This window comes from Agelaius tricolor, unplaced genomic scaffold, assembly GCF_023055355.1.
Source record: "Agelaius tricolor isolate 1412-34295 unplaced genomic scaffold, bAgeTri1.0.p SCAF_5, whole genome shotgun sequence".
NCBI lineage: Eukaryota > Metazoa > Chordata > Aves > Passeriformes > Icteridae > Agelaius > Agelaius tricolor.
Genome location: NW_027269265.1, coordinates 16,756,368 through 16,779,188, shown reverse-complemented (window position 1 = coordinate 16,779,188; position 22,821 = coordinate 16,756,368). Strand labels below are relative to the sequence as shown.

At 40.1% G+C, this 22,821-nt stretch overlaps 1 protein-coding gene across 3 annotated transcripts in view; it reads right to left on the bottom strand.

The window, feature by feature from the left end:
- The window catches only part of CCDC88C (coiled-coil domain containing 88C), a 97,084-nt gene that overhangs the window by 59,030 nt on the left and 15,233 nt on the right, over nucleotides 1-22,821 (bottom strand). The gene's annotated exons all lie outside the window — the stretch shown is intronic.

The window sequence follows — 22,821 nt, the reverse complement described above, 5'->3', positions numbered from 1 at the left end:
TCATGCCTCTACCCCAGGCATGACCTGTATTCATCTGATGTGCAGCATACAGCTGCTGCCATGGTTCAGGGCATACAAATGCAGCTGGTTCAAACATACCTAAGCCACTCTGTGAAGTCTGAGTAACTCAAATAATTGCTGAAATTATTTCATGGGTCTGAAAATTTAAGGATGGGCTGGGGAAGTGGGTGTAGGGAAAAGCACTTGACCAGGCATCTGGCACTGCCCAGAGAAGCTGGATATAAAGTTCTAGATTTATTTGCATTGTTTCTAATCAGGAGTAAAACAGAATTAAATTATGTTCATTACATACTTAAGGGTCATTTTATTTTGGGGGAGATGACAGAAAGGGGATGTACATCAGGTTCAATATTTGAATGATCATCTGTCTGAAGCTGCTCTGAAATCACAGAATGGCTTAAAGGGGGAAGAAAGGCTACAAGCCCTGGGGCAGGCAAAATGTTTGAAGTTGTTCAAATAAATACATTGCAAAGGGGATTCTGTACAGTAATACAATCAGCCATGCAGCCCAGAAACAAAGAGGAGAGCAGTACAGTTGTTAGCTTTGACTTGCAGTTTCCAGCACCCCCACTTGTGATGATCTGGATAAAACATTTTGCAGGTGGGTTTTTATTTCACATAAAAAGATGGGGAGGAAAACAGTTGTATTACTGAAACACTGTGCTGGGATTCAGGAAACAAAAGCTCACAGATACAACTCAACCAAATGTTTGGCAGGTGCCTTTTTCCGGCTTGTCTCCACTTCCCAGACTACCCCCGGGCCACTGGAAGGGCACATGCATTGATACTTGCAAAGCATTCAGACCAGGGGGAAAAGCACCACAGCGCAGCAAAGTAACACACTTCCTGAAACAATCACCCATTCACCCAGACACTTCCCCTCCCAGCTACCTATTGTTATTTCTCTGCTTTTAAAGTTATACCACAGCAGGAAAATTAAGCCTGATTGAAGGAGGAAATAATTCAGAGAGCCTGCAGCCTTTGATAAGCAATCAGAGTGCATATTTTAAAAAATGTTTTGGACAGAACACATTTCATTTTTTTCTTCTGATCCATACCAAAACACACTCCTTGTTGGAAAAAGTAGAAATATCTGTGTCACAGCTAATAGGATTTCTGGAGCTGTTAAGGAAAAAGATTCTATAGTCCTTTATGTAATGTGAAGCTTGGCTACTGCAGACCAAACATTCGCTGAGTCATTAGCCAAATGCATTTTCTATTTTGGGCATCTGAGACACATTAAACAAAAGTTTGTTTACTGTAACAGGTGCAAAATCTATTGGATGTAAGAGCACATGGCTGGACTGCAACATGTGCTATGACAACACAGCATGGCACTGAGGCTTTAAACAAAAAAATCAGACTTTGCATATATTGAAGTATTGAGCTTTAACCAGCAATTTCCATGGCAAAAAAGAGGAGAAAGAATTCTGCTTCCAGTCACCCAGCACGTGGAGCAGCACTGAGGCAGGAATGCATAAGGAATTTGCATTGTCTTTGTGTAACCATCAAATCGCTAGCTTTTTAACTGGCAGACACTAAAGACATTACTGCTAACCTTTATGCTGTTAACATTCCCATGAGCTCCTCCTGCAAAATCATTTGAGTATACCACCCAACACAACCATGACTGAACTCTCTCATAATTGTCTGAGCTCAGTATCTTCTGGCAAGAATCTGACAGTCACTGAATAGAAGCTGAAATGGCCCCAAGCCTGGAAGAGTGATTTGTTAATTCAGATTGAAAGATTCTGATTGTTGCAAGAGGTGATACTCTGACCTGTTTATTTTTATAGTAAAATATTTAAACAGATAATTATCTGTATTACTCTAAAAGCTTTTGCCTTCAGATTAGGGCCTGTGATGATAACACCTAACTTACAGTGCAGCTCACCAGCAGAGCTCAACACTTTATAAAGGAAGGTCAATGCCCCTGCTCTTCATTTTCAAGCTCAGGAAAGCAAGTCAGAAAAACAGAGTTACTTGAGTTTAATAAACTATCATCTGTGAACCAATCATCCATTCACACAACCACAAGCATAAGATAAAACATGTCAAGGGAAAGCTCCACACTGATGAATTTAGCTCAGATTTTGTCCAGACTGAAATCCCAGAAAGCTAGTGAAGCTCAGCTGATACTCAGTGACTGACAGGGATAATGTGACCATGTGTCAGATTGATTGCCCAAAATCCCACATCTGGAAATAGAACTAACATCATCCTCACCTAAAAGCAAATCAGGAATTCTTCAACTTCTATAATTTATCAATGTTTTCTTGTTTTCCTTCTCTGAAGCAGCAATAACACAGATTATTACACAATAAAAACATTTTACACAAGTAAAATGCTGTGCTTCAGCCTGGCCTCTCAGCTCCCCTCAGATCTTATCATTCCTCCTTGAAGACCACAGGAAGCCAAACTCTGGCTTCAGGCAGGGAGCTGGGCTGTTTCCAGCCTGTGAGCTGGCACTAAGAGTCAAAGGGCCCCGTGGACCCAACCATCTCCCAGGATACAGCTACTCTGGGCATTGGCTTAACCTGGACAAAAAAAGAAATAGTAGATAAAATGACCCATTTCCCCACAGGGGCAGCAAGCTGCATTATTGTATGACATATAAATGTTATGCTTGAATCAAACACAGCTGTAAGACTCGGCAGCAGAGGCAGACATGGTGTGTGCATATCCTTCTGCCTCAGGCAACCAGCATGGCTAGGGGCAACACAACCAGGCAGGAGCTGCTGGAGAGGGAAGCAGGGTTTTCAAACTTTTTAAATAGCCCACAGCAACCCAGAGTACCCTGGAGAGCAACTGTACAAGCAAAAAGTCTAATTCCTCCAGTGAGAAGCCTTTGAATCATTTTTACAGCACAACTAAAGCTTGGTTAAAACAGTAAAGGTTACGACAACAACACATGGTAAAAATTTCCCAGATTATTAAAACCATTAGAAACTGAGTTGCCAGATTTACAGCTTAACCAAGTCAGAAGCCAGCTACTGCAAGTCAGCAACCCCTTCCCTCAGACTACGGTTTGTGAAAAAATAATGTTGGTATCAGAAGTGTTATTTAAGGAATCAAAACAAAGCCCTGTCAGTGCTCAGTGCAGTGCCTGTAGGTTTCTGAAATGCTCCTCACCCAACGATCAGGATATTTTAAGCTTGAGGAGGTTTGTCCAATGTCTTTTGACAGCAGTAACAGTTGCAAAACTGGAGACTTCTAGGTAGTACATCCAACACCATGATCACAAAATATAAGGATCAGCAGCCAAGTCCCAGACTCCTTGAGCCAGGCACCCAAACTCAGTAGATAAAGACCACAAAGGTTTGAGTAAGCAGTTACATGACCCTGTATTTTTTCATGAATGTATTTTTCTCTCCATTCTCATGGGCTTTTCAAGTGAAGGTCACACTGGGTGTTCAGACCTTGACTGCTGTGCTTGCTCACACAGATGTGGAGCCTGAAGCTGGCTGGGACAATCGTGGTGCCCCAGCAACAAGAGGGACACTGTCAAGTCAGAGGTAAGCTCTGCTGAAAGCACCAAGGGCTGGTACACCAAGAAACATCAGTGAGTTACCTAGAAATCCTAAGGTAAACATAAATATAAATGCTCTGTTTCTCTCAGCAGCCTTCTGGTGTCTAAGCCACTGCTATGAACTTGCTTGACATTTGCAAGCTCTTTGCAATCACTTTTTTAAAAAGAAGCTTAAGACAAAATAAAGCCAAAATTCCTCCACATTGATTCAGACAGTCAAGGGCCTTAGGAAAAATCAAGACCCATACAAGATTAAGGATAAAATTCTAAGCACCAAATTAAGCATTTAGGCTTACTAAATGCATGAATAAACACATTCATTCCCTCCATCTGAAAGTTTCTAATCATTCTTGGAGTGCTGAGGCATATTCTACATCCTCTTTTTATCCCTCCAAGATCACCCACACCGGATGTTTGCTCTTTGCCTCAGATCCTCAGCAGAGATGCAGCAGAAGCTCTGCCTCAATCTCCATGGTCACATATTAACATTCTGTTTACCTGTAACAGGGTAGAGTGGGCCTCTTGTAATTTTGTAGGAACAAAGTCTCCTTGGTCCATACTATACTTCAATACGTATTTGCTTCTTAAAAATACACATGCAACAACAGCATGGAATAAAATGCTCTTAAGGTATTATTCTTGGATGCACTTTTTTAGTCCCAATTTAAGTGTGCCAACAGCTCTTGCAATGAATGAATTGCTAGGAAAGGAGTAGGTAAAATTATCCTTCTCATGGCTGAGAGACCCAGCAAACACAAGCTTTACACAAAAAACCTTTCCCTGCATTACCATACAGCACAGCATTAATGTAGAGTAACTACTAGTTTCTCATGCAGAATTAAATTAACCTCTGCCTGAATCCTAAACAAGAAGGGAGTACTAAATAAATTATGTAAGGAGAGAGGCAGTCTAACAGTCATTGTAATTCAATGCTCAAGCCAAGCAATTCCATTTAAGTATATTGCTTAGCTATAAAATGCTAATTGCCCAGCTGACTGGGAGCCAAATGGTGCTTTCCTACTTAAAATGCCCATGAGGAAAAACCATCATCAGCTTTATTTATACCAGCAAAAGCAAACAGTACCTAGCCAGGGATTTGGCTTACATTTTATCTGCAACTCAGGCCAACAAAGGAGGAAAGAAGAGTCCTATCTGTGCAGCACAGGCAACACCTTCCTCTGATAACCGCAGTATGGATCTGATCTCACAAACATTTGGTGAAACACTGAATCCTTAGACATGGTCTCAGCAGGAGTCAGTGGCCACCTGCACCAGCCCAACACCTCCCAGCAGCAGGATGGGGTGCCAGCTTTGCCCCTACACATTTTAAGGGCCCTTTGGGATGCTGCCACAAAGACAGGCTGGGAGCTGCATTTCCCAGGCAAAGTGCACTCCAAGGGACAATCAAATCTAAATTTTTCTGGAATCGGAATTCAAAGGAAGAGCAAACATGCTAATGTACAAGCTTTAAAATAAAACACATTTTAAACAGCAATTTGTGACACAGGGATTGTTTTTTTAAGTATTTTCTTTCAAAGTTCCCAGTTTTGTATTAAAATAATGAGAAGCCTCTTTTGCAGCCTACAAAGAGGTTATATTTTAGATAAAAAATATATTTGTCTTCCAGAAGATATAAACTTCATAAAGGTTGGGGGATTGCTGTAATTAACTGAGGAGTTATTAATGGTGACAGAGAAATCACAGCAAGATTCTGTGAGCTGTATGGCAGGGTCTTACAGAAGATTAGACAAGATGAAACAAGTTGTTGCCAGAAATTACAAGGAAGTGAAACACAAATGGTTTCTTGACATGTTTTTCATGTACATCTTACCATGCAAGCACGCCTGATGACACCATGTATGTGACTCAGTACTGTTTCCCTGCCAACACATTATATACATGACAAAATTTGATTAAGAACTTTGCTCATCTCTGCAACAATTGCACTCGTTATGTGATGGACTAGAGGATTAGCTGTCTTTAAATGGATTTTTTTTCCTTCTGAAAACCAGCAAATTACAAAGCACATTTCTAAAGACCCTTCAAGTGGAAACCCAAAAGCAACTAAAATAACTGTGGCCTCATCTGCTGAAAATAATCCGTTCTGACAATTGTAGACTGGAATCTCAGTGGGAGGGGATGTGAAGGAATCATACCTAGTCTTAATTGTGCTCAGTCTGTGCAAGGTGCAGACAACCAAATAAATGACAAAACTCTTATCAGTTTGTAAGTGCACCACATGTAAGAACAGATTTTATTTTAAAAAAATTACACATATGAGATTTGGATGGCATATAATAGACTATAATATAAAACCTCTCAAAATACCCAGAAGGACCCAGCCATAACCATCCACCCAATTCATTGCTCAGGTTTTGTTATTTGTATTCAAGTAGTGCAGAGATCTCATCCAGGAACAAAATCTGATTCACTGGAGCTGTAGAAACAGTGAGGCATCCCTGGAACAAAGAACTTTTTATATATACCCAAGTATCAGTAAACTACTAACAAAGGGGGGGGGGGGAAAGTAACAAGCAATGGAGGAAGGAAATGAAAATAAGATTCTGTGGCTATAATATGATTGGCCATGTACATTCTCACTGCTTTATGAACTGGCTGGAGGGAACTACATCTCTCCAAATATCAGAGGGTATGGGAACCAAAACAAGTCCTGATAAACGCATTTTGCTTTAAGATGAAATTGTTCACAATGCACATTGTTCACATCACAAAAAAAACCTATGTGTACTTAAATAAAGGTACTTTTATAGCACACAATTAGTTTTACTTCTAGTTTAGTGGAATAAATAATGGAGAAGCTGACACATCAGTCACACAAATTTTATTTTTTAATCAATCTATATACAAAAGTGTACATTTACTTCTGAACAATGACATGTATAGCAGTGGATTTTTTATCCTAGCTTCACTAACTCCAGGTTGAATCATCTCTGTTAATAAAACATACAGCCCTACGGTTGTGGCTAGTGGCAATATTGATTTGACCCAGAGAGTAGAAAATTCAATTGTGGAGTGCTGTTTTTTCCTGCTTTTATTGCCAACAGCACCTTTGACTAATTTATCTACTTTTGCTGCAAATAAACAGCCTATTTGATTTATCCTCAACTTCTCTTTTCAAATCATGTGCAAGTGACTACACATGTTTGTAATAGTGTCCTGACAAATTACTCTTGACTTGTATTTTATTTCATCTTAGATTTGTCCTGAGGTGGTTTATGCAGTAACTGGGAGTATGCAATGTTCTGTGTTAAAGGCTTGTCACTTGACATTACAAATCTAACCAGCTAAAATGCAACCCATCTGTTGAACACACTCCCAGCTAATCTACAGTGGTCTCTAAGGACCAAATTCACCTTAACACAGTAAAAAAAAACACCACAGGCCATCAGAATAGACTTAAAGCACCACTGAATTCCCTGAAACTCAGCACCAAGCACACTCACTTGTTTTAAAAGGAAGTCAGTTTTTCCCATACACTGGGCATATTTTACTGGCATAATCAAAAAATTTCACATCAAACTCTAAAACTGAGCAACTGTATTTAAGTTTAACACTGAAGCCTGATACCAAAACACATTAGCCATGCAGAGCTCCAAGGTACAAACTTTGCTCCACTGCCCTTGATCACTGGAGTGAAAACAATTATATTAAAATACAGCTTGTTATCAAGCAACAAACACCAACACAATAAAAGCTTCTCTAAGGAAGACTATGTGCAAGATCTGTTTTTTACCATTTCTCATATTACAATCACTTCTAAAACTTGGGGGGCTTATGTGTTTATATGAAACATACACAGCAAACACCTAACTGGGCACATGATACCAGTCCACATAAAATACACTGAATTTCTTAACACAATTGCTGGATGTCATGAAGAACACCAAACTTCATTAACCCAAGGCAAGTGCATGGCAAGTTGTAAGGCTTACTTATAGAGGTTCAGAACTTAAGATCTGTATTGCAGCTCCAGCACTGCAGTGGGGGTCCAGGCTCTGACAATGTGCTAAGACTCTTAAGAAGCAGGAGACCACCAGACTGACAATTATGACACAATTCCTGAAAAAGCAGCAGCCAAAAGTAGAGGAAAAAAGGAGTCAAAGATGGGAAGATATAGGAATACTAGCTACACATTATAGCAATACTACTTTCCCAAAGATGAATAATGAGCAGGAGCTAGGAAGCACAAATGTATACTTTTTGTAGTTTATTAGTACAAATATTGCTTTAAAAAGAATGTGTTTTCTTGGGGAAAACTCTAAAACAAACCATTAGTCCTGTCAGGGCAAAGGGGCATGTGCAACAGGAATAATTTTGAGGTTTCTCTAGTACAAATATTGAAAAGCCAAATCAAAGCTGAAGTTTAAATATGAAAACAAATCTGTCAAACTAGAAAAAATTAATAAAGCAGAGAGGGGACAAAAAATGGGATAATTTCAAGATTTCTAGAATTATGAAAAATATTTTAGCAAACAGAAGGCCTAACAGATGCAAATACTTTAATGTGAATGCATGAGTCAAATTTCATCAGTGACTAAGGGTAATAGAAGTAAAACAAACATCAAAGTTGACTGTTACCAATCTGATACTCTTATGTCCTGGTTGAAGCAGGAACTCATGACAACCTTTGATCTACCTCTCAGTCACCAAACAAAACAAGCTGCTTTACCCTGCCATGCTTACTAATGCTGAGTAACATCCTACTGTCTCAGCCATCTTGACTGCCATGGGGTCAGAGCTCACAGAGAAAAATATTTCTCCTTAGCAAAAGGCTCCATGCTTTGCCTTCACTATATCCAAACATCCTCAGAGCTGCTCAAATATAAGGCAGTTAAAGGCTCAGAAACAAGCACAAACATGCTTGGTCTTCCCAGGATAATGCTCCCTGAACAAATAAGATTTAATTAACGTTACACTGGTAAACCATTTTCAGAGACCCAAATGGGTAGTGCTGGAGCAACACAGAAAATGACACCTAGAAACTGACAAACTGTAAATACATGGACACTATTCACGAAGTGATGACCAACAGGAATTTTATGGGATAAACATTTAGGTTATTGCTAAGATCACTTTGAAATGCATGAAAATCTTTGTCTCTAACTCAGGAAACTCAGTGTTTCCAGAACAATTTTTTTCTTCCAGTGAAGAAAACAGTTGTGACAGTGCTTGAAGAATACCTGTTAGAGAACTGAGCAACTGGTGTGTCAGCACTTGTCCTACTTTTTCCACCCAGCATGTTTATAAATATGAAGGGAAAAAAATCAATTAAGTTTAATTTAAACCGACTAATTTCTAAAAGCTAATTTAAAGATTTTTAACCATGAGTCTCACACAAGCTTGAAACTTGTGCTTGGGCAGCTTACATGCAACCTAGTATTGGACAACAAATTAATGTTTCAGGAAGCATGCACACAGTCACTGTGCCATCAGCTTATTATCTAACTGCAACCGAGAATGCAGCTGGGCAAGAGGGGTCCTTGAGGCATTTGCAGATGACCATGCAAAAACCCATGTTGGATTTACAGAAGAGGAAAGTTTCCAACTGGTCTGGAGAGGGTACAGGGAGCAAGCTGTTCTACCCTACAAGGATGCCTGATCCAACAGTGCAGTGCTATGGGACAAATGAGGTGATTGGGGAAGTTTTTTCTGGGAAGGTCTGTAAGTTGAAACAAGAGTCCATACTTGCTAAACATTTGATTGTGTTAGGTGCTTTCTGCTACAACCACCTGATGGTCTCTTGTTGGCAAACTCCCATTACCAACCAGTTACCAAGGGCACTAAAAACTTAAGTACCATTAATGCAGAGAGAGAGAGTCCTTGCAGTTCAGGCATGCCCCTTTCAAATACTCCTAAAAAACCTCTAACAGGTATTATTGCAGGTTAATGTTATAAGCTTTCCAACTACTCTGAAACAGAATTTATATCCAACACACCATTACTTCAGTGCATTACTGCATTATCACTATCATTTAATTTACCCAATATTAACAAGTTCAACAAACACCCACACATCCCTTGCCAGGTGCTTTGCCACTGCAGCAACAGCCTCAATTTTTTTCTTAAGTTAAGGGAGAAGCTTCAAGGCAGATCAGATGGGTCTCCCATGCACAAACGTACAGTGGTGTTTCTCTTATAGCTAGCAGATTGCCCCAGGCAGGGAACACGCAGAGAATTTTCAAGACCGTCAACACTTCTTGCACTGTACAGGCGGAGAAGCTGCAATAAATTTCACGGGACTTTCTCAAGGTAACTCAAGCAACCTTTGGAAGGAAAACACTCCCAGCATCTACTGTGATAATCATCGGTTTTACCATTAGCACTGAATTGCAGTTACAATAGAAGAAATAAAGGAGAAAAAGAAAGATGACCACCACGGAATCTAGCAGTGAATAAAATGAGAGGGAAGGAAAAGGAAGCCATGTCCTCAAAACAGCCTCTGGGCTATTCGTTCCCTTTCTAGATTTTCTCTGTTCATTTGTTTTCAAAGGCAAACAACCTTTCCATCTGGAAAGTTACTCCGTCCCTCTCGGAGGGGGGTACGGGTACCTACGGAGAGGAAACACAGTTATTTGCAGTTGACGCTGGGTATTCACAGAGTTTACTGCCAGCAATTTGCACCTCGGCAAAGCCAGGTCAGGCGCAAAACGGAGGCAACCGCCGGGTCAAGCTGCCGAGCACAGCCTCCCTGACTGACCCGACGTGCTGCCAGCGGGGAGGTGACACAGGGGCTCGTCCTCAGTCCCAGCCCATGGAGACCCCTCGCTGGCATCTGATCCCTTCGTAAACTGCCAGCCTGGGGCTGCCAGGGCAAAAAGCGATGGCGCTTCACGATGCTGAGTGCTCCGCACCCACCCGAAGCAAGCGGGTCCAGGAGGGGACCTGGGGCAGCCCCAGGACATCCATCCCAGGACAGTGGGGGACTTGCCCTCTCCCGTGCCATCCCCATCTCACGGAAGTTCACTTGCTGTCCCTGCCCTCTGGGCACCCCAGAGTAACAGAAATACCGTCCTCTAAATATACATATATATATATATCTGTATACATGTACACATACTGAGTTTTGTGTATATGGGTTTCTGCTACTTGTCCCGCCGACTCCTCCGGTATTATTCTAACTGCTCAGACCAGTAACAGGCAAAATCCTTCTGGAAGCCCCATGGGATTTGTTGTATGCAAGACTGTCCCCCACATTCAATCATTTGGAGTCCCCACAGCTCAACAGCAAGAGCATCAGGAGTCTTACCCCACACCACACAGCAGCAACAAGGTGGCTTCCTAAACATACAACACTGAAAAGGCTGCTAAAAGGCTGAAAAAACACTCTGTGACACGTTGTCTACTTGATAAAATTTAACGTCAGTCTTTCATGGTCAGGTCAGTTATCCAACTTACCTCAAGTCTGAGAATTTACACCAAAAATAGTTGCCTTAACACTGGCTTTAAAAAAATGAACGCACTAACACTTTGAACAAATATGGAAAATCATAGCACAAGGTGCTGTGGTACATCAAGACTTTATATCTGCAATTATCAAAGTCTTCTTTATGATGAATTCACCCCCTACACACTTACAAACCCCACTCACCTTCCACATTCTATTTCACGGATGTGCAAGAGAAAGCCATCAAAAGTTAATGCAGAAAAGCCATGAAGCCACACTGAGTCCACAACTCAAAGAACAGTTAGTATCACAGGATAGCAAAGATCTCCTTAGTGCACAGCAGGGGAAATACTTCACAAAAAGAGAGTTATGACCAAAAATAGGTAAAAGGAAAAATTCCCTTCCAACAGTTCACAATTCGCTACAATTTTGCCTATACACAGAACAGGAAATAGCCAATATCCCTGGGTGGTAGCTGCTAGGCAAAATTTACTTATCAATGGTAATCCAGACTATGCATTCACACACATATGCATACTTGCTCATGCAAACATTCTCTCAAGAAGAACTTTCAGTCTTGCCAGAGCTTAACAGTGCTCCTTTAAGTATCTGAAAGGACTGATTAACCCTGCTTAATACAATCTGTGTAATCTACTGTGAATCTTGCAGATAACTCATAACTGTTAACATTAATTAACTCAGCAGAGCTTTACCCTTCTTGCTCCCCCACCAGCCTCATAGCACAGAGCTCAATTTAAGCATTCTTTCACTACAGCCCTAGCAGGCAGCTTCTGTATCAGAAAACTCAGTAAAGTAATGACACTGGTTTAAGAGGAGACTTTTCCCCACATTTTATAATACTTCTTCATTACTGATCAATAGTTACAGCTCACACTCAAAGCATACAACACCATGGAAATACCCATGATAAAAGAAAAAATGTAAAGGATACTGCTGCATCCAGAAAATCCTATCTTTATGCTATGTGTGACAGAAATAGACATAAGCTGTGTCACTGTGTTATTACTAACATTTCAGATAAAGTAACTTCTAACACCACTATGCCAGTTTTTAGGCTTCTGACCACTGATTTTTTTTTTAACAAAATGCAGTTTCCTTCTAAGCTGTGATGTTTGACATCCTCTCTCAGGAAAACGCTAATCTATCATATGTTCATACAAAAGCCTCATTTATAGTTGAAAGAAAAAGCAACTTTCAAGACCTTGTATTTACAGAGGAAAACCTTAAAAAATGGTCACAAAAGATTTAAAGTCAGCAAGGGCCCCCAAACACAAGGAGATGCCTTGGCTATAGGTAGAAAAAGCAGAACTATGCATACTACCAACCCCTTTCTTTATTTCTAGCATAATTTTTTAAATCATGCTACTTAATTTTCAGTGTCCTTGAAGGGCACACAAGGGTGGCAGGCATGTATGGTTCTCAGCAATTTCCAAGCTGCCTCACACGTGGCTCATATCCCTTACCTCCACCAGCAGAGCTCAGGTTTATTATTTAAGCAACATAATGGAGGGAAACCCAATATGAAGTATCAAGTGACTTGGAGCTCCCTATCAACCAGATCACAAAACAACAGCAGTGCAACCTTATGAGCTGGAAGCAGAGGAGGGGACAGTAACTCCCCAAAAAAATTGCTCCAGGCAAGAAAAATTCAAGCCTCAGGCTGCAAAGAACAGCAACACCTCCCATCCAGCACATCTGGGCTGCACTGCTCTGTAGAAATAAAGATTATTAGTATTTCAGATGATATAGGTTATAAAAATGTTTATATTGTTGTTGCATCTACTGAGTACCAGATCTAAGCCTAGCAGCACTCAAAGCATGCTGAAACATCCTCAGTGGTCTGGAAGAAGCCTGATCCCTAGAAGTAGCTTCCAATGAAATTTTCAGGGACACTACAATCAGAAAAATGCAGCACAAGCAGTATTTTATCTACAAAGACAGTGTTTACACCCTTCACCTCAGTAAAGTACAAGACCTTGGCAAGGAGTTCCACTATAAAACATAAAAAGGAGCCATGCAAGCTCCACTGCAAACTCTGGAATGACAATGATGTTAAGTGCTGGAATAAGGACTATCTTCCCCTGGTTTAGTAGCAGCTTTTCAAAAAACTTATTAAAATGGCTCTGCATCATTGTTTAAACATACTTCGGTGGAGGCATCGAATTACTCTGACAAACCAGTTTGTCTCAGAGTACCATGAATTAGTTCAGTGATGAATGGCCCATCAGAAACTGGAGCCCTATGGGAACTGGCGCAGTCACTCACCAAAAGAATGTTACAGTAAAACAAATTCAAACCTATAGTAATGGTCTGCATTTTGAAGCTGGGCATCCAACTAATGGTCTTACTTCACACTGCTCAGAAAACATGCAGCTCCCACAAATTATAAAGGGATAAATAGATGCTTACTTCCTGGAGGAAGCAATTAGAGAAATCCAGCAGTTATAATACAGTACCTTAACACAAGTCTAGGTACTCTGGCACCTCAGTTGCAGTACCCAAATCCACTGTTCCTTTAAATCTCAGAAAACACAGTTTGTATTTTCACAACATTAAGATACCCAGTAAATACAGGGTGCTAAAATCAGGCATTTTAGTTTGAACCTCCAAACGAGGCAATTTGTTTTGACAGTGGAAATATGCAGATGATCTGCTAAATTGAAGATTAACACACTGTAGTAAAGACCAGAATTTCCCCCAAATTAAATTTGTATTCACTGATGTTACTTTTTAAGCAGCAATACAAAAACAGGCACAACTGAAACTAAAAAGAGCATTTGCTGCATTTCAGACTAGTAGATACATGATTCCTTGTGAATTTTGACTGGAAGTCATTCTCACGAGGTAGAGGGAACTGGCCCTTTGAAATTGGCTCAGCACAATGCAGGCAGGAACTAAGCAAACTTCTTCAAACAGCTCTGCCAACACCATTCAGCTCCAAGCTGCAAAACTCCTGCTGTTTCAAACTTAGGGCCTCCTGTGAGCAGACTGCTGATTACACCAGGTTGCATGGCAGGTTTTTGATATGTGCTCAGGACAGAAGAATAAGAATGAAACCTGCCCACTAGTCATGTTAAATACAAGATTTCACACCAGACTGAAAGAAAAGGACACTTTGCCATCTATTCATTCCCTTGCCCTCCATTTAAAGGAAAATTCACTGTAGTACACTGTACACATGCCCTGTTCAGAGTGCATAACTCATGCAAGCATTACTGGACACACTGCTATCACAAAAGATAAGTGGGAGACAGCGCCATGCCAACATCTTATCTCCAAACAGAGGAGATATGCACAGTCAATAAAGCCAGAGTGCTGAAATGCAGGGCTGCAGCACATTTAATGGGGCTCTTTATCCCCAGTTATGCTTGCACATTACAGAACATTTGGAGTGGACAAGGAAAAGGAACTATAACAATTCCACAGGCATCTTTCATATTGGTTTTTATGACACCAATCCAGAGGAATCAAACTTGTACAGGTTTCTGTGAAATTTTTCCCGGGGAGACCCTTGGGTATCACCCCAGGCAAGGAAAGAGCAAAGGCTGCCATAGCAAGCAGCAGCCAGGTCATTGCACACCTCGCTGCACACACCCCACCCCCCAGCCATGTGTGCCTGGTGCCATGGGGAAACAGCAAGGGAAGAGGAAGACATAGGATCTGTAAAAAGCTCTCCCTTGTTCCCATCATACTTGGTTTTTATTTATGAATTTAAGCAAAGAGGCATTTTCTGTCTAATCAAGTGCAACCCCCTTGCTGCCTTGTAGTATCACAGCTGTGAGTCTCCTAATTGCATCTTTAGTATGCAAAAGGTAAGAAATGCTCATGAAAAGATGACAGGAAAGGCTTGGCTGGTTGGCCATAAACATGGAGACGAGGGTTTTTCCTTAGGGAATGGCCAGTACAGAAATCAGATGTTCAGAATATATTTCTGGCCATATGGTTCAAAGAGATGAATAATGTGCTTCAGAAAAGAAGGATGACAAAAATAATACAGCATTGCAGTAAAGCACCAAATTAAACAAATAACAGGTGGTGACTAAAAGTGCATTTTTAATGAGCAGCTCTTTATGAATGCACACAATGCAAAGTGCTTTCCACTGTTTTGTAACACACCACTCCTCATTATGGATTAAAAATATCCCAGTTATAGAGAGCCAGATGCATAAACTCTTACTATTTGGACATTTCATAGAATTTATTTTTGCGAGATTTGACAGCCAAGCAACAAGAACTTGAAATTCTGAACTCTTAATACTCACAAATTCTTTAATTAACACTAACTTTTTTCACTAGGCAATTTTTTTATTAAATGTTGATGTGTGTTTTAATAAACTTTGATGTGTTTCCAGTGCATCTGCCTCATCAAGTGTTCTGCTCTTCACATGTAATTGAGGAAGAGAGCAATCCAGTGGTTAATACAGAAGACAGTGTTTGAATTCCTGAGTCCAGACAGACATGGAACACAGATCCACAGCAGTTCTTCAAAGTGAATTACTGCCTTCCCGAGCTCTTCCCAAACCAGTCTGCATAAAATCCAGTGGCCAAGAATGAGATGCTACTCCATACCAGGAGGTACTGCTATACCATGGGGTATTAAAACATCTTAAGAACCAGGGTTACTTATCCAACTGAGAGAAAGCTAGAGAAAACATTGCAGAGACCAGTTACCCAAGAAAGCAAGACTAGTTTAAATGGCCTATTTCTGCAATGGAGGAAGTCTCAGAAAGAATGCCAGGCAGTTAATGCAGTCAGGAAATGAGAGTTTGTGGTGCTAGAGCTACAGTGTAATGAAGTATGTGCAGCTAAATCTGTAGCCTGCTTTGTCTCACCAGAAGAGCAATATTACCTCAAGGATTGTGGCAGCAGTTTCAGTGGTTACTCAAGCCTGAATCTTCCTGCATGAAGGAAGGTCAGTGTTACAGAACATGAAAACAAATGTGTTCCTCCTCTCAAGTGCAGCTGTCTTGTTAATCTCAAAGATGACATATTCCTCATGTATCAGTCACCACTTTAAAGCCCTGATTCATACAGACAGACTTAGGAGCACATGGCAGGTTACTATTTCAGCAGGTTGCTTAAATCTGCAATGCATAATACTCCTTGTAATTCTTAATTGCTTTACTCCTCAAGGGCATACAGCCTATGTTTTGGGAACTGGAACAGACTTGCTCTGAATATCAAAGAAAAATTAATGACTTGTCATTAAAAAGGTGAGAGGTAGTAGTTAAACACTACCCTCTTCTAGCTGGTTCCTTGGAAGGACAATAATTAAAAAAAATATTTTTCCCTTTTAATAGTTGTTTTCATGATATGCTAAAAAAATAAACAAAAAAGGCTTGCCCCCACTCTGCAAACAAATTATTTTAGGTGCCTGTGTATTTAATATTGTATTACATTACCCAGTATGATTGCTCTGTTAAGCACAAACTTTGATGGCTTCCCAAGTGCCAGGAAACCAGTTCACTTAATTCATAATTTCTCTGATACAGCAGCAGTGTGTGCCAAATATGTGGAACCCAAAAGGGCCTGTATCACACAGAGAAAAAGATGATTAAACAAACTGGAAGTGCTTAAACTGACTAACAGTGCAAAAACCTTCCTCTCCCCCAGCAAGAGCAGTGAGCTGATCTCAGTTAACGCTAAGAGCCAAATTCTAACTTTTTATTAACACACAGCTTCCCTAAGGCCTTAAGATTTGCATCTCATCTTACAAAAATTTTTAAATCCTTTCCTAATTTAAGACTAGCAGAAGGAGTCCAGAATATGCTTCTAGGAGGTTCCTTGGAACACCAACCAAAAAGCACTGCACTACCATCTATCATGACATTTGAATGCTGCTTCACATGGCCAGGGAGTAATTAAATTACATGCCTTATGCCAGCCAGCCTGATACCAAAGGGACAGATTATTCTGAGATAAACAAATTGAGGCTTATGAGTGTTTGTGGGGAGGAGATGCCTTGTTGAAGCAGCTGTCCATGGCTGCAATTCTCAACCATTGTACTTGGGGGGGGGGGGGGGGGGAATCTATTCAGTGAGAACTTCCTTTTGTATTGCAAGATGGCAAAGCTGTGGTTTCTAGAGGTATGTGGGTGTCAGCACTCCAAGGGAACACACACAAACTGAGCTCCCTGTACCTCACTGGTACCTCTGCTTCCAGGCACGGTCCCTGTGCCTGAGGTCTTGTCCCCTACCCCACATGAGCCCAGCTGGAAAGACTTTCTGCCCACCACACTCACAACACACCCAACAGACAGAAAACCAGTCCTTAGAACATGGCATTTATCTGACAGAAGACTTGTGCTGCAAAGTCTCAGAATGTGAGAAGCTGTACCTTCAGTCTGTACAGATTCATGCTTTAAGGAAGTCAAAATCACCACCAACACCAGCACATCTACCTGGTAACAAAGCAAAGATTTCAAAGTTCAAATCCAACAAATGGCATTGTATCTCAGATGCCCCCCTTCTCCCAGGTAAATCTAGCAATATCTAGAGTGCAGATATTCTGGGGTCTTCTCCTCTGACCACTGGTCCATTTAATTTATTTCACATTCTTAACTTCTCACCTGAGTCACACAGAGGTACTTTAATACCCATTTTTCTCATTTTGTGAAACTACCTCTTTTCTTACAAGCAGCCTGAAATCTTTTATTTGGGGCAAGTTAAACTTTCATCTGATGGCTACAAAGTAGGAAAGGGGTTTTTTTAAATAAAAGACAGAACCCTAGTTGAAAGGGGAGTCAGACAACAATGAAAACAAAATTATTACACTGCATGAAAATAGTTTTAAAATCCATCCTATGTACTCATACATTATTTTTGTTGCTGTAGAATGAAAGAGATGTTTGAAATACTAAACAAGTGTTACATTTAACCTCAAACACATCTGAACTGACCAGTATGAAATTTCAAACAGTACATTTTTGCAGTTCAACTTCCCTTTATTACATTCAAGCACCCTTCCTTGTAACTCTCAGACTAACTTGACAGTACCAGAAAACTCCATTTCTGGAGAGAAAGGAGTTCCAGGTATGTATCTTCAGACCTGTACACTTGTCCCTTTCACAATTTGTTGGTACCAGATTAGGCAGGACCCATTCCTTATCATCTCAGCAAAGGAAAGACAAAGGTTGCACACATCCCAACAAAAGGACACTGTGGCAAACACTCCCCACCACAGGCACCAAGAGGATAAACAGGGAGCCAACTGCAAGGTCACAGCACATACCAGCAGTGTGCATTGACATTGACTCTTTCTTAAGAAAAAAGCCAACTACCCCAAAAACTACACACACAAATGCACAATTCAGAAAGCTAGTCTTTGTTGTAAATTTATGGGCAGGGAGGAGTGTGTGTGAGAGATTTCATTTTCAATATGGCTTCATTTTGGGGATGATAAACAAGGACTGAATATTTCCCAGCCTCTGCCTGTGCAGATATATCTTTCAGCACCTCTTTACCAGTTACACAAACTACTCAAACTGCAACACTATATATCAAAAACAAAGCAAACAGACAAACATCCCACACAGAACAAAAACAAAAACCCCACACACAGAACAGAAAACGCCCACCACTATAATGACTTAAATCTAGTGTTGACCTGGTAACCTCCTTTGGCACACTAGTCAGACAGCTGCTTTAAAATCCCAGATTCACTGATTCAAAATTATCACACATAGAAAAGCTTATTTAAAATAAATGTGCTGAAGGCCAATCTGCTTCTCACCTCCTTTGAATATTAAACATAGCTGGTAGAAGTGACTGAAGTATTTTACTTGAGTTACTGCACAAGTTTTGAGCTGGGAATTATATGCTACCTATTACAGAAAAAGCAACTGTTCAGGAACTTTGTGTTTTAAGCACCATTCAGAGGCATTTAACCAACTAAAAATAAATCACTCTTCACCATTAACTTACTTAACTTACAAAATACTTAGGGGAATTAAGATTAATGCACCCTGAAGGGAGAGACTTGCATGAGTATCAGTAAGATCAAAGTGGCTTGTGGGTTTGGGCTTTTTTTTGTTGTTGAAGTTTTTAATGTATTTGGTATTTAAGGTTATTCCTTTACAATCTCAAGAGTTATAACTAAGTAGATATAGAGTTATTGGTAATATTTTCTACTTGTTTAAAAGCCTACTGAAAAGAAGCTTTAAATGAGTTGTCCTTTACAAATGGGTGACAGTACAAGCCTGACTGCAAGGGCTGTGTGCTAGAAGAGCACAGCAATTTACTGGGTTATAAAAACAACTGCTTTTTACTCTCTCATGCCAACTCAGCACTCCCATCTCAGTGTGTCTCTCTTACAGCAGGTTTGGCAGAGCATTCAAAGCCTCCAAAATGAGGTGTCCTGCTAAGCTCAAGACTGGGAAAGCAAGGCAGTGTATCTTCTTTGGATACTCAAGCAGCTGCCATAAACACTACAAAACCTCTAAGTGCTGATCAAGTGTGATACGTACCTCAACACTGGTAAAAGCTGCACTATGTCAAGAAGAACCAAAACAAATAATGACCTGGCAGACAGCACAATATCCAAGGGTTTCAAAACAAAACTGTTTGAAGGCCCTACTATGCAAGATGCTCAGCACCTCTAGTCCATCAAGTCAGTGTCACTTAAAATCAGGTCGTATGCCATACAAAGAAAGGACAATTGCAAGTTAACTGAAATGCTTTAGGAAACAAAAGGCCAAACTGCAGCTGCATCTAAGGGAAGACAAATCTTCAAGCAATAGCAAATGATTTGAAATCTGAATCCCTCAATTGCACAGAATTTGGACCTAGCAATTCATAAAAAGAGAATGGGCTAAGTGAAAAAAGGGGCTTGAAAATCACCTCTGCAATCAAGATTTTGGCTCAGGCTACAAAGAAAATGCATACTGGAAGAAATGTGAGACAGCTCTACCAAGTTTGAGAATTAGAGCACTCTGGTTTAGTTCCTTCTGCATGACTGGAAGCCGGGAGCTAGCTTAAGTGCCAGAGCACTGAAGTGTAAGCAAGGCTTCTAATAATGGCAGCTTTTGTGGTCCTCTACTACAGATCATTCCTTCTGCATGTAAAACTGTAAAAATACATCCACATGCTGTTCAGATAAGCATTTGCCACAAACTCAGAAAACAAAGAGAAAGCTTTCAATACTGACACACAGCTTTTGAATATTCAGGAAAACACAGAACAAACACACAGAGAGTGGGGCTTTTCTGGTTTGGTTGTTGGGGGTTTCTTTCACTTTTTAAAATATCAACAATGAAGAACTGGCCTTAAGACACTTATTACCTTAAAGGGGCAGCTCCTTGTAGATTAATTGTTTTGCTTTGAAGTAACTACACAGTCTTGAGAGACTCCAACTAACTCCAACCTCAAACAGGCTACTAGTCAAACTAGAAGAGCTTTGACTCTAGGGGATTTTTGGTGACCGCAGATTTGATGGATTTTTTTGTTGTTGTTGATTTTTGGTTGGTTGGTTTTGCTTGGGGTTCTTTATAATTTTTGATTTTTTTTTTTTTTAATGCTTGCTTGGCTTTGGTTTTTTTAAGTGAAGTGTATTTTACTTTTAGAGTAACTGCTTCTTGGGACTGACACTGTTTCTTCAGAAACTTCATCTTGACAAATGACCATTTTAACAGACTTAGCTCTGCCCATAGTATCAAAAAATTCTGAAAGAAATTTACCTCCTTCCAGTTTCTATGAGTAAATGTCCATGCCTTCCTTGGGACCCCAGTAATTTAGCTTTACTGTAACACAGCTGCTCCAAAATCAACCAGGCATTAAACACAGCACCAACCTCCCCTCCCCTATAACACACACTGCACACCTAACAGGTCTTATTGTGATATAATTTTGATGCTCCACTCCCTTGCAAATACTGTTCCAGTAGATATATTACAATAGGAGCACCATCAAAAAAACAAAAAAAAAACCAAACAAACAAAAAAAAAACCACCAAAAAAAAACCAAAGCAAGACACCCAAGAACCTAAGGTTCCAAAAGGAACTTTTCTTTTGCTTCTTAAACATACAGCAAACAACTTAAACAAACTGATTTCAAAAATGTCTATGTAAGGTAAATAAAAGCAAGTTCTTTAGAGAAAAAGCATCACCTACTGTAGTTTAAAAATATTAGTAACCCACTAAATAAATATCTTCCTGTCCTGTGAAAATGGATACAAATACAGTACTTTTCCTTTGTGCCAAGACAAGTCTTTCCTACGAGCTCCCAAAGGAGCAGATGTCTATCACTGTTATCTTGATAACCTAACACACACAAAATGATGTCATTTTAAGTCTAAAAAACAAATTAAATAAACATCTAGAGACTTTTAATAGTGCTAATTATGAAAGAGAACAGACAGTGGCAACTCCACAGGGGCCATTTCTGTCTGCTGAGCAGATTTTTATTTAGGCACTTTCACTGGCCATATGAGGACCCAGCAGAATTTAAACACTTCAACTCCATCTCTTAATCATAATGGAAAACAGAGAGGCACAAGCTCACACAGCTTATATTCAAACAGCCCATCAGAACAGCTATTTCAAAAAGTCATTCTGCTTACTCAAAGTACAATGTGCACACACTTTAATTTTCTGCTTTATTTGCTCCTTCGAGTTTGCTCATTTTATAAATCCTTCTCTTCAAAAACCAACATGTGCAAATAGGAAATGCATGCATGCATGAGGAAGTGACAGCATTTCAATTTCTGTGCATTCATGAGCAGGTGCCTTTCTTAACTTGCATTGATTGGTGTAAAGTCCATGCACCATGTAAAGTAGGAAATATACCCCTTCCTGTGAGCTATCTTTAGCAAAGACATTAGCACACTAAAACTCCCTCCTGTCCCCAGGTCTGTGACTTTCTCTGGTTCAGCAACCTGCTCAGCAGGATAAATCCCATCATTCTTAGCCAGCATAGGTGTCTCCACAACTTTCACACCATTTCTTGGCCCAAGAGCACTCACATTTGCCAAAACACTGGAGGGTCAACATAAACTCAAGCAGACCTCTACAACACAAACCACAAAAGCTTTCAGAAGTAAATAAAACTCTGCTTTAGATCCGTGATCTCCCACACAGTTCTGAAACCCAATACTCCTTCAAAAGGACAGCGAAGCATTGCTTAAAAGACACCTCAAATACCTGTCTGACATGGAAATGAACTGTGGAAGAATTGCTTACAGGTCTAATAAGCCACTAAAAAGAACAGTGTACAGAAAGGTGGAAGTTCATTCCAGAGCTTCGTATCAACAGCTGAACTGGGATGCTGTTGAGTGGAAAGCCAAGGCCAGCTGAGTTTCAGGCACAGAGACACCTTTGCTTGCTCCACAGATCACTGCTTGGAACAAGCCTGGACACCAAACCTTAATCTGGAGCCAGAGTTCTGTGAAATCAAAGCTGTGGACTGAACCCTGTGTATCACAATACAGAATGTGACAATAACCTCAATGAAAGTGACACTGGAATAAATAACACTTTTACAGGCAGAGCATGCCAATAAAATTAGAATATAAATAATTTCCTTTATTACCTGCCATTAAAAAGAAGTTATTTGCTTTGGGAACTGGTATGCAACTAGGGGACTGTTTGGAAATCATACTTTATACATTTGTGGAATTCATCTTCTCTCTTTAAAGACTTTTTAATGAAAAGTTTTTTAATTATATGGAGCTCATTACAGAAACAGGCAATAAAGTTATCTTTAGCTTTTATTTTTTATTTCAAAAAATGAACCTCAAAGCTATTTGCAGCTGTAAGTAGCACACAGGCTGTTTTCTAACTTACCCAAAATTGGTAGGCTCTACGAAACTTAATTCACCCCTTAGCAAAATTTCAGCTAACAAAAATAGAACA